The 13218-nt window shown below is 45.6% G+C and overlaps 1 pseudogene; it reads left to right on the top strand.

The window, feature by feature from the left end:
• LOC144146270 (solute carrier family 13 member 1-like) overlaps positions 1-12951 on the top strand; it is a 56952-nt pseudogene extending 44001 nt beyond the window's left edge.
• Positions 12952-13218: the final 267 nt, after the last annotated feature.

Below are 13218 nucleotides of genomic sequence, written 5' to 3' on the forward strand. Positions count from 1 at the left end.
GGTGTTAATGGAAAGGCCGTTAAAATCTGCATTTTGTGTTTCTCTAATTATTGCCTAACCAATTTTTTTGTAGAAAAAATGTTTTCTGGACTTCTGAAAATCGGTCCATGTTCCCGTGGCAACGAAAAAGTTAAAGGGACCGCGCAGAGAAAACACAAGTTTGATTCATTCGAAAGATTGCCTCGTTAAAATCATACTGACACCACTTTTAACGCACACTTCACTCAAACAAGTTTTATAATAGGAAAAAAGAGAATGGCCAAGGACCCACTAGGTCATGTCCCGCAACAAAACCTATGATGTCATATGCCCAGCTATGCGATTGGTTGAGGCCAGCGAAAGTAAACACGAATTAGGCAGGTCTTATTAGCTTGCCGATGGAGCTATTTGCGCCTAAATGTAATGGATATTAATTTTACAGCAGTAAAAATGGTGCTGTAAGCAATGAAAGCTGCGAAAATATACGTAAGCGTAGAAGTACCGATGCGGGCGGCTTTTGATACTGGGCACTCTATGCTTGTTTTATCTGCACAGCAGTCTGCCGCTTTGGAGTTGTCTTACACGAAACTGGCCGATTGGCATAAGCGACGTTGGCGTACGTGGCCCTGTTGGTCGAGGACACCTCATGTTTCACGAAACGATTACTTGATACAGTTACAAAAACAATCCAGGTGCAAATACGGTCAAAAACAAAGCAACGGCGGACAACGGTCCGTAGATGAGTATGGTAGCGCCATATGGGAGGACTAACGGAAAGCAAGGCTGTAGAGCCGAACTGCGCAGTATAAGTATGTTTATTACGCACACTTATGACTTCATGACAGACGTCACGGAGACACATGATTTATGGGGTCAATCCAAATTTTAACCTTAATTGATTAATTTCTCAGTGAATACGGCATCATTTGCCGCCGGACAAGCACTGGGGCTGCTCTAAAACACGGAATCTTTCGAATAAAACAAACTTGTATTTTGTCTGCACGGCACCCTCAAGAAAGTTCAATGCATGTTTTTCTGTTATTTTTGCTCCTGCAGCGCTGAGGGAACGCGTCGAGAAAGCTGAGAAATAGCCTGGTGTCAGCGGAAACACTTATGTTACTACTGCGGAACATTGGTTAATGATATACTATAATATTTTCTTCTTTAACAGCGTTATATAACATCAACAGCGTGATTTATAACTTGTTTTTATGTTGCTTCACGCAAGCTCACAATATCGCGGTACAGTATGTTTGTTATGTTCGTCACGGTGGTAAACACGTGCCTCCTTTCTGCAGGGATGAACAGCCCGAAGTGGTGGTTCCGATGAAGGTGCACAATCGAAGACCGGTCATCAATAAGACTACTGAACGCCGTATTTGATCACTCCTCTATCTCAGCGTTTTGTACGCTGCTAACACTGGAACCATGAGGACCATCAGAAGTCATGCTTCTAATGTGGTTTTCAAGTTTGTCATTGAAGAGTGAGTAGGGAATTTTTTTAGCAGAAAATCTGAGTAGGCTAAGCCCAGGTAAACGGTTTAGGGTTGCTTTAGTAGATGGCCGGATGTGCGTGTTGTGGCGGCCTAAATGTAGTACGGTGAGTAGGAACGTAAGTATTATTCACTGGGCCGATGTTGAATATGAGTCTTGAGTGTGTTTCGAAAGAGCTTAATTATAGCGGTTATTCATTAAAGACCGCTCGCAAAGCACGCTGTACAGATTAAACAAAGGATTAATCGCTGGAAGGATGAAGCCTCTGAGCATATTAGGTAGCTCGTCAAAGCGTTCTGGGAAAAAAAGACAGAGCTTTAAGTTTCATGACTTTGTATAAGCGCATGGCTATATAAATGCCAATTTTACAAAAGAAATTCTCAATTCTTTATGCCTACGCAGGTTGCAAGCCTAACGTGTGGTTATATGTGCTTCTCAGTTGTGTTCGCTTTCGAGCTTGTACGAAGATCGAGCCCTGTAGATTATGCTATGTGGTTGTTCTTCGCCTTACCGACAGCTCTAATCGGAACGACCCTTGTGTTCTTCACCATCGTGCCATTCTTCTTCCGCTGCAAGAGGTATAGGTTCACTGAGCAGGTTATGGTGGTATGCATTACAGGGAACGTCGCAGATTTCATACATACCAATTCTTGGAACTTGGAATGCTTGCAGGGGTGTTTGGGACCCGGTAAACTCTGGCTCTCAAGGTATAAATGGTTGTGTGTAAACTGAACTGGGGTACCTCGTGTAACCCCACCTAAATTAATCCCTTATCAACCCCATTTTAACCCGAGAGCCGCTTTTCTGCACCGTATGGGGCTTACGTCATTAGTAAAGGGCATATTTTTAGGCATCAGAAAAGCGCGTTCTAAGCACCAAACATAGGGAAGCAAAATAAAGTTTTACATCTCCAACGTTGTAAATATAAGCCCTGTTGAGTTTTACGTAAATGGAAATAATTTCAAATGGTGACGTGCGCGACCTGTATCTCCGACAGAAAAACCATACAAAAATTATTTTTTTATGAAGACACAAGTGCTTCAACAGCCTAGTATAGCCATTCAGTTGTCCCATAAAACGTGTGGACTGATAACTATCCAGTGACATTATTCAACAAGTGCAATGTTCACATCCAGGTCCAATGGTCATTACACCACTTGCTCGAGCGTCGCATATAGCAGAACACACATGAGAAAGAATACTCGAGAGCTGGAAATACTGATTAAAAAAATTTGCCCCGTATCTGCTCCTTTCGTTGCATATGCCGTCAAAAGACGATAGTCTTTATCGGCTTTTGTGAAGTAAATGCCTCCGTTCGTTTTCCCGTTCACCTCTCATGTTGTTCCTCTTGCGTCGCGCTCCTCCCAAGGTAAAGACGCCAAAGGTTTTCCTAAATCATTTTAAATTTCCCGCGTTCCACTGCACCAAACCGGGTGTCGCGATGCGAACGCTGCCGTACGGCGAAGACGCGCGTTAATCGAGGCGCCCTACTTCAACGTTTATTGAACCGCGTTTCCCTACTCCACGTGCGTTGCAAGCAGAACGTGGAACCTATCTAGTGGAACCTTGCGTATCTGTTGGCGGTTGATTTCTTAAAATGGCGCCAGAAGCTATAGTGGCGCGGGCGACAGCAGGCGACGGCGGAGTGCATTCTTTTTCTGCAGTTGATGAAGTATTTAATTTCCGAAAAGTCAAGCATGTTTGATTTTTTTATAAAGGAACACTGCAAATATCACTTCTGTATTTGTTGTCTCATATTTGCGTAATGTCTTGTTCTTCTTCAACAATGTTGACAAGTATGAACATTACACCTGACATACACGGGTAGATTTAGTTGTGACTATATAGGACTATTGCGCAGGCATTGTTTTGCTTTGGCCGGGTGGCTGAATCGAGTCACAGACAGACAGACGGACAGACAGAAATACAGACAGACCAAAATTTCTGGGTTTAGTAGCCCAAGAAAGACTATCGTCTTTAAAAGCGTTACTTTATGTCTCCCTGAAGCAATTTGTTTACGACACAACAAAAACAGACAGCAATAATAAAAGAAAAAGTGATGAACATTTATCAAGAAATAACATGCTCTTGCATAAGGACTGTTAGGTACAACTCCACCAATATTTTCATGTACAATGGTATTATTCGAATTGTGTAGGCAATACCTCCTAACATCACCGAACACACTTCCACGCTCTTGGAGAGCATTTTTCAAAAGGTGTTTTGCAGACCAAGAGATTTCCGATGGAAAAGCATGTTTTAGACCCAATTGGCACTGTAAATTTGAAGGCGTAATAACATGCAGTTGCGCAGCGATGTTTTTGCAGGTGGCTTTTAATATAGGAATGATCTATTAAAAAAGGCGTGTTTGATGCGCAACCGTTGCGTTGAAAATAGAGGCGGAATTGAGTATGATTCTAGAAACGATGATGGCACTGCACACGTCTGGGGAAAAATGTTTGGAGAGCGCCCGAAATTTAGTCCAAGAATCGCTGTGAATTTTGTGGAAACAATAGCAAACTTTCGCCATCTCCAGATTTTTGGATTCAAAATTGTGCCTATTGTCACTAACAATGAACATCCCATTCTATTTAAACTACCGGTTGCTTTCGGCAGTCAGTTGAACTATGGTTGAACCACATAGAACTCCGAATAGTCAATGCTGCCCCGTAACATGAATAACCACATGAAGCTGCACTCTAAAGCGAAACTTGAGGCTAAACGTAATCTGGGCGACGATTTTGAAAATGGAAATTTACAGGCATTTAAAAGCATTTAGGAACAAACGTCCAAATAGGCATTTATAGGCACTTTAAAACACCATAAAAGCCCTTTTCAAACTACAATTTATGCTCATAAATTAAATTGGGATGAAAGGAGCCCAAGGGAACAAAATAGGAAGGAAGGAATAAAGGTAAAGGAAAGGCAAGGCAGGAATGTCAACCAGGCTGTGGCCTAGTTTGCTATCGTACACGTGGGGAAGGGAAACAATGGGAAAAAAAGATGATAACAGTAAATGAAGGGAAGGCAACGACAGACCGTAAAGAGGTGTGGCCAGCGTTACGACACTACAGACAATAGAGTTCATTGTCTTCATAGACATTAGTCTTTTGTGGTACAGTCTTCTGTGTAAGTTCGTTGTTTTTAGGAAGCAGAGGAGCGCTTTGTCGCCTTGTGCGACAGTTTTCACGTTGAGTGAAACTACTTAATTTTTTTTTGTCTCACGCCATTCCTTTTCAATCGCTTTCAAGCAACCTAACGTTCCAGCCCCGACCTCGGAAAAGAGCGTGGTGACACCACCATGGGAGTGAATTGCTGGGCTAGTTGGTTCATATTGTTCAGAAAAGGGGAAACCAGCGAGCAGAACGCAGGACAAGAAGAGGAGGCACACACTCAACAGCAACACAACACCACCATAACACAACATAACAACACCATGGCTGCTATACGTCGAAACTACGCGGCGCTGGTACCAATCAAGTAAGTAGACGAGGGTCCTGGAACAAGGCTCTGAAAAAATAAGAGCGTGGCTGGTAAATTCTTGACTGTAGCTTTAGGAATCAGCTCAGTGAAAATACTTGTTTGTCCCGCCTTGCGTCATAAGCTTGTTACGTTGATTTTAGATTGCTGCAACGAAATTACTGTTCTCGGGGGCGGATGTATTGCTATACGATGAGGAACTTTGTGTCGTTCCAAATAACCTGAAATTTCGTCGCAGCTGAGCCTGCCTATTGTACCTGACGCTTTGTGGCGACTTACAATTAAAAATTCATTTAATAAAATGATTTTCTCTTGGAAGTACAAGAACACGGCACGCGTTTTTTTGATAAAAACATAATCTGACCTATGTGAAAAAAATTTCAATTGTGAGTAGAGTAATAGACAAAGTAGACAAGGGAACTCATGAGGACCTTTGTTTTACCCACTCTGCGATTCTCCGGTCAAGATTTTTACTGGTGAAGAGGACGAGAGTTGGAATGTTGCTTTCGCACACCAACATTGTCAAAAGGGGCATAAAACGGAACATAAATATTCCATGTGGTTAGCACTCCAAGCATGCTTTTTCAGTTGGCTTTTTTTGTAGATGTGCAGGCTCTACACCTCTGCATATTCGTTGTTAACCTCTTCTTTTGTCTGGTGGGGCAAACATCTGCTGTGTCTATTTTCCCTCCCTCTCACTAAGATGCCTAAGCCGGTTGAGATGTTGGTTAATGGAGTGTTGATCCCGTAATTAGGCAAGTAGTAGGCAATCACAGTCCTTTAAAAAGAAGCGTTTATAATGTCCGTCTTTTTAACAAAAGACTGAATAATGGAACGATTTAGGAAGAGTGGTACACAGTATTTCAACGCATTCTTCCTGCTATGTACCTTCAGCGTCGTGTTTATTAATAGGCTGTTTAGTTCTACGGCTGTGAAGGCCTCAAATATTTGCGTGGTGCTTGACGTCATACCAGTTTGTTCTAATAGTTGTTGTGGTAGCTTTTATTTAGGAATTCGTATGATACTGTGGCTAAACTCTCCATCACAATACCCTGCCCCTATGTCTTCGCTTGCGCTGGCCAACTTCCCAACAATACTACCCTAATCAGGTTTTCCGGCAAATAACTGGAGTTCCTGTGTCACAGGTTTCACGAGGTCACTGTCCTTCTCTTGTCCATCCTACTCGTGTTCCTCTGGCTCTTCCGGGACGCCATTTTGGCCAGAGAATGGGCGACTTACTTCGGAGCCATGGGACTCGCCGCCGCTACTGTTTTATGATTTTCTCAGCGCTATACTTACGGATGGAACCAACATGCTTGGTGCTAACCACGCATTAAAAACTGCTTCCAGAAACTTCGAGCAACTTCACCTTGAGCCTTGATGCCTGAATTTAACTTGAAATCGCACATTATATGTTAAATTTGCGTCTTACAGCAAAAAATTGGACGATGCCATGTCTTGTAATAAAGAAAGGTATACGCTTGTTTGGGGGAAGTATCTGCAAAGTGAGATTGCGAATTCCGCAATATGTGTGGCTCAATGTGCTTATTGTTGGTTCCGAGCTGCAGAAAGCCCAGGGATGCGACAGCGGTTATGATACCAGTGGTTTATGATCTGCTGTTTATGATCTGCTGTTTATGATCTGCTGTTTATGATCTGCTGTTTATGATCTGAGAAAAGTCATGTGAGGGTGCGAAAAGTCCTGCCCTTTTTACGTGGAAAATGGTGCAGGCGAAGTTGCATTGGAGCGCCATTTCGCTCATCGGCAGTGGCTTCACCGTGGCTGAGGGAATGAAGGTAAGGAGTAAAAAATAACGATGAGAACACAATGTGGAAATTGCAAGTGTTCCTGTGCAAATGTTATCCCACAAGCCATCTCACCCGATCGCAAGCACTTCTATAGCTACTACACAGTGCGAAGGCAATTCTGTGGTTCAGCTTCCCCCCGAATGCCCATGAGCGACAATCCCATGCCGCCAAAGAAGCATACTCAGTAAATGACAGCAACGTACATAGCAGTTGGCTCAAGGAGTCGCGATCTGCGCAGTGGTGCTGCACAATGCACAGCGTCATGCTTGCATTGCATAACGCCACAGCGCAGACTAAATTTTTGAGTCAAATAATATGCTTGGCATCTTCATTCCCCCGGAAGTTTTTTTTTTTTTTTTTTGGCTCGATAGATTGGCCATCTGAGTGCATGGCGGAAACGCCGAACTACATGATTGTTTTCGGGTTTATGGGTTGTGAATGGCTAGATTAAGGCCAAATATTCGCTCCCACGTACAGTTGCTCACAACGCTTCACTCACTTATCGTCTCCTCCTCCTTTGGTGTAAGAAAATTTATTAGCAACTGCTGTATTTCCTTCAGGTTTAAAGGGCCACTTAAGTCCTTCACAATTAAATCGTTCGAACAGCGCTAAGGCGAAGCTTTTGTGTCTTCAGTAATGCCGTTGTATGCCAATACGCGGTGGAGAAATCCACGGGGACGAAGGATCGAAGGCGAAATAAAAAAGAATTCTCTCGCACTTCCCCGAGGGGGAGAGTGTGTAAGTGCGAATGCACGGTTGTTGATTGCGCGATTACGGTGGATATCGTGATCTTAATGAGTAGTCGAGAGATTACACACACGCACACAACTACAAAGAAAGATATTTCACTCGTTATTGCTGGTACCGTTGCCCGGTCCGCCATCATCGTTATCGAGATGCAGGACCAGCGACCGCTCTCGACGACGGCGCGCGCTCGACTAATACCCTTCCGCGCCACGCGGCCGCTACACGAGCGCCCACTACGCGAGTGAGAGCTCTCCCGCCCGAAGTGGAGAGGAGGCGCCCAACACCCGCAGTCACTGAGCGGAGAGAGGAGGAGGAGAGTGGCGCCCGCCGTTACGGCGAGGGCTACACGAGCGCCCTCACGCGTCGGAATGCGGAGCGCCCGCTACGCGAGCGAGAGCTCTCCCGCCCGAAGTGGAGAGGAGGCGCCCAACACCCGCAGTCACTGAGCGGAAAGAGGAGGAGGAGAGTAGCGCGCGCCCATCTCCCCCCGTTGCTAGGGAAGACGAGGAGCGCGCGCGCCCGCAGCTGTTGCTATGCGGACGACGGCGGCGGACGATTCAGGCTCGCTTAAGAAGTGCATTCGCACTTAAAAAACGCTTCCGTGCCGGAATCGAACCTGGGTCCCTCGCGATACGGAGGCGGCGTCTCTGCGATCTGCTCCATTACAACACGGACGAAACGCATGCCAAGCAGCAGCTGCCGATTTGTGCCGCACACCCCAAAGCCAAACGTGAGGCCTACGGAGTGCACACCGAGAGTTGCTGTGTGCATTCTAAAAAGTGGTGCGTACCTCCAGAGACGCACATACACGCAGTGTGGGACTGGCTAACGAAATAGTCGTTAGACGGAGCGGTGCATTATTTTTTTTTTTTTAATTTTGGAGATATTCTATTCTAAGGTTAAATCTGGTGCTCCAGCTAGCTCCTGTGAACGACTTACGCTGGTGAAAAAAAACAATAAAACATCGCACGTGTCCTGCGAACTGCAAAAAAACATAACAGGAGATAAAATATGAATTTAATTACGACGCTCTAACAAAAATCTAAAGCCTCACTGGCCGTTCATTACCCCATGAACGAAATTGACAGGGAAAGGGGAGTTTTCTATGTATATTTGCTTATTTGAGCGCACAGCTCTTAGGCTGACGCGTTGCGATTGCCTTGAGATGCCCTTTGAATGAAAAGCGGCACTTCTGGCACTGCAAATAATAAAATTCAACAAAATAACCACGTAGTGGGTTAAAGTTACACTCCAGCGTAAAGGGCGTTTGCCTGTATGAATAGATTGCAATGCCGCAATGAAAATATACCGGTCGTAGGCCGCAGCAGCAGCAGTTTATAATGCGGAAAATTCAAAAGAAGTTTTAGTATCGCCACCACATACAGTTTTCGGCAATAGAATTTGCGCAACAGAAATAGTGGATGGTAAAAGGGGAGTGGCGAAGATTGCCTATTGTTTCCCTAAGTGTGAGTGATCACTGTCGCCAAGTGCGGCTTAATCGTTTGCTTTTTTCGCGGTTGTTCAGGGACAGCTGCGACTGTGCTTTTTTAGCCCGCTCGCAAAGCTCATTGTTGCACCAAGACCGTATAAAAGGTTAAAAAGTTGGCGCCAATTCATCCGTTTCTTTTTAAATAGATCTTGACGGCCGTCAGCGTGCAAGAAACGACAGCTGTGCCTAGTGATTACCTTAGCAAAGCGATACACGCACGCTTGTTCTGTTTGCGGAAAACAACCCCGGCCGCTCTCTATTTGCGCACTCACTCAGCATTTTCTGGCTCTAAGACCATGTGGTACCATACAAACGGCACACCGAAAACACCCTCTTTTTTTAACAGACCACTAAACCACCCCGAAACAAGAAGCGACAAGCAATGTCTGAGATTTTAACATCTGGCTGTCAGACTTATATCCCAGGTATGGAGTGCAGCCTGGCCAGGAAGTAACCATCATGCCGGATACCTGAGAGGATAAACTTGATAGTTGCAACCTTGCTAGGAAGGCTCTTTGGGACATACAGCACATCCCTCACCAGAAAAGGATCTGGCTACCCTGGTGTAGTCGTTGACGCCCACCTCCCATGATTCACCAACCCAAGTCTTGGCCCTCAGCCCCCAGCAACTGTAGAGCACCTGTCCACGGCGGTGGTCAGAACAGTGATTCAGCAGAGGGTGCTAAGAATTTCTGGGTCCGGACAGGCCGCCTTTGGAAATTGACCCTGGCAAGGTGAAATGCTAGAACCCCGTCTAGCGAGGGAAGCTGAGGGGTATTTCTAGAGGAGCTCTCGGACATTAGGGTGCATATTATAAGGTTAAGCGAAGTTAGAACGACGAGAGAAGGCTTCATGGCGTTGAGCAGCGGGCATATTTTGGGATTCCAATGACCCAAGGAAAACAAATTGGCCGTGTGTCTGCTCACTACGTTGCAAATGTCGACAAAAGATTATAGTCGCCTGGCGCTTCTACCAAGTAAACGCTCCCCTTCCCTTTCCCGCTCACCTCTCATGCCGATCTTACCTCGCCTCGCTCCTCCCGCAATAAACACGCTTGCGGTTTACCACAGTCAATTTAAATTTACAGAGTTTGACTGCTCCACGCCGAATGCCTCGATCCTAGCGCTTCCGTGAGGCGGAGACACACGTGAATCGAGGAACCGTACTCCACGTGCATTCTAAGCTGAACGTAAAACTAACTAGTGGAACGTTTCGTTACTTTTGCCGTTTGATTTCTCACAATGCTGCTAGGGAAGCCGCAGGCGACCGCTTTTGTATTTTTCTGGACGCCTACTTACTAACGTGCCACGCTCGGACTGTATCCCATTCAATGTTCTCTGCATCTAGGTATCGGTCTTGTCGGAGCTCCTAGGACGAAAACTCGCCGAACTGGGCCACATGCTCCCTGGGCCACTCATGATCTGTTTCAGCATCATCTCCTCATTCGTGTCGGAACTCATCAGCAATTCTGCGACCTGCACCGTACTCTTACCGGTGTTTGCTATGCTAGTGAGAGAGAATGTCTGTGCTATCATGCTTTTTACTGACCTATTGTGAAATTTCAGTGTAACACACAAACAAGTACTCGAAATAAATGATCTAGGACACCAATATCAACCAATACGTTGCCTTTGTTGTGATGAGCATGTTTTTTTATGAAGTTTGCTATCAAAAGGCAGTGACAAAACTGCTCAGCAAATTTTCCTTTCGGCAGATATAAACTCTAAAGCCCAGGTGTCAACAAAAAGTAATACGAAAGCGGACACTGTCCAAACGTTAGAAATGATTTGTTCACCGCCAAATGGAAGCAAGAAAGCAATGCAGCAAATAAGACTGAAATCTCTCGCAAACAACGTTGGTGTTCTCTGATTTTAATGCAGAGGACCTGCGCGTCCACCCCCTGCTGTTCCTCATCCCGACGACCGTCGCCAGCAACTACGCCTTCCAGCTGACCGTCGGCACGCCGGCCAACGCGATGGTCTACGAACAGGGCCGGCTGAGCCTGCTTGAAATGATGAGAGCATTTCATTGCGACCCTGTAGAACGAACTCTATTGATGGATTGTGGCGTATAGCCCACCGACACTACACAGGCGATGAGGCGCGCCGTAGTGCAGGCCCCCGGATTAATTTTGATCACCTGGTTAACGTGTGCCTAAATCTCGAACACACGGGCGTTCTCGCTTTTCGCCTCCATGAGATAAGCAGCCGCCGCGGCCGGGAATCGAAACCACGACCCTGGGATCAGCAAAGCACGAAATCTAACGGCAGAAATTTTTTTTTTCAGTGTAAAAACTCTTTATTTTTCATAAACAAAGACTAAGGGTATGCTGTGTGCTGTGAACAAAAAGTCTTCGAGCTTAGCGATGGCCGTTATGCGCATACCATCATGCGTTGCGCATCCCGTGACCGACCGGAACCATGATGAAGCATGTCTGCGCCAACTTGCCAAAAGCCATGCATTAAAAGCAGCTGTGAAGAGAGAGAGATCATGTGATCGTAACAGTTTAATTAACCGCAGCACTTTAAAAATAAAAAGGGGTATCCAGAGTGGTATTCGGGATTCCAGACGGGACTTGCTTTACAACATGGCACCGTCTACTGCTTCGCTTTGAGCACTCTTATCATTATCTTGATTAGCTGCTGAAAGGAGCCGGCCGTTCGTCATCTGTGTTCCAACGCTGATAGGCTTGGGTTAAGCCCGAGCGACGCCAACAACGTTTGTAATTTTTTATTCTAAAAATGCTTTCTAAATTCAGTTCTTCGTGTTGTTTTCGTTAATAACGGTGAGTAGCTTTACAGTCGCTTTAGTTACGTGAAGCAGCAAATGATCACTCAATAGCGTTTTGCGTCGTGCTGGAAATGCCGGGCTCGTACCTAGATGGGGACGGATTGTCGCGTAGCTACGGGTGCTAAGGCCATGTCGGTGCCTGACATTTGCTGCAATGACTCTTCCGTGCGCCGTGCGGACTCTCGAAACACAGTTTCCCGACAACTAAAGCATACTCGTGACAGGCAGCGTATTCGTTACCCTGCAATTAAGGGTTAGAAAATAACAGAGCAGGTGTCTTCACCACTTTAATGATGCACGAGTACACGCAGCCGAACTGCTGTGGTTTCGCAAAAACAGGCATTTGAAACAGTGTTAGATCTCGCGCCGAGAGTCTTACGTTTCGCGAATGCCTCCTAATTGTTGATAACAGGCATGGCGGTGAAGAGACGAAAGACACCACAGAATGGCTTTGAAATAAATAGTATCAGCGAAGAAAAACTCAGAATCTAGATGAATGAAATAGCAAAGATCAACGCCATTCAAGTGCCCAGAGAGGTGCAGTCGTAATGTAACTAACACAGAATCCATTTGATATGTTTTAAGAGGTTCTAGATGAATTTTATTTTAGGGGGGACAATTTAACGGCGCACGATGCAGTGTCATTCCGAGTAAACTTGGCGTCACTCTAATTCAGAGCGATATATGTAGCTTGAGCAGATCAAGATGTTTAGAGGTTTGAAAAAAAATTTTTCTCGGCGCTTCTATGTGGTTGCTGAATGGGGACGGGGCTTTGTTTAATACTTACCAGTAAACACGAGGCCACACCCTCTTTTATGACGAGAAACACAGCACAGCATTGTGGCGATGACTTCCATCGTGAAGTTTTCAACTCTTGTATGCAAAGTAATGAGAATATGCTTCCCTCCACGGTAGGCTCACAAAAATCGTTCCATTTTGTGCATTCGCACATTGTTCCTGGATTCTTGGTAAAAACCATCAGTATGCGAATTATGGTGTTCGTTACTTACGTGCTCGGTGACCCAATCTTCGGCATGTTCAAGGAAGCCGACTGGATATCGCCCATCAACGTGGGAAACATGAGCAGCTCAATTTCTCCCGACATAAGCTAGTCATTGTACTACAGCCCACGGCGAGCAAGCTGTGTGAGATAACTGGGTGCGCGTGTGTGTGCGTGGGAGGGGGAGGGGGGGGCGTCAAAGGCGCGTTTATGTGACTTCCAGACTTTTGCTAGAGTGTCATCCCATCCCAGTGCTGGAAGGAAGGAAGGAAGAATGTAGAAGAAAGGCAGGAAAGTTACCCTGGCTAGAGCCTAGTTTGCTATCCTGCACGTGGGAAAGGGGAAATGGGTAAAAAAAGAGGGAGGAAAAAAAAGAGGAAAAGTTGGACCAGACACGTATGCCCAGCACTGAGGCACTAACAGTGATTGA

The sequence above is a fragment of the Haemaphysalis longicornis genome, unplaced genomic scaffold (genome assembly GCF_048455015.1).
Source record: "Haemaphysalis longicornis isolate Haplotype H1 unplaced genomic scaffold, Haemaphysalis longicornis Haplotype H1 scaffold_7, whole genome shotgun sequence".
Lineage (NCBI taxonomy): Eukaryota > Metazoa > Arthropoda > Arachnida > Ixodida > Ixodidae > Haemaphysalis > Haemaphysalis longicornis.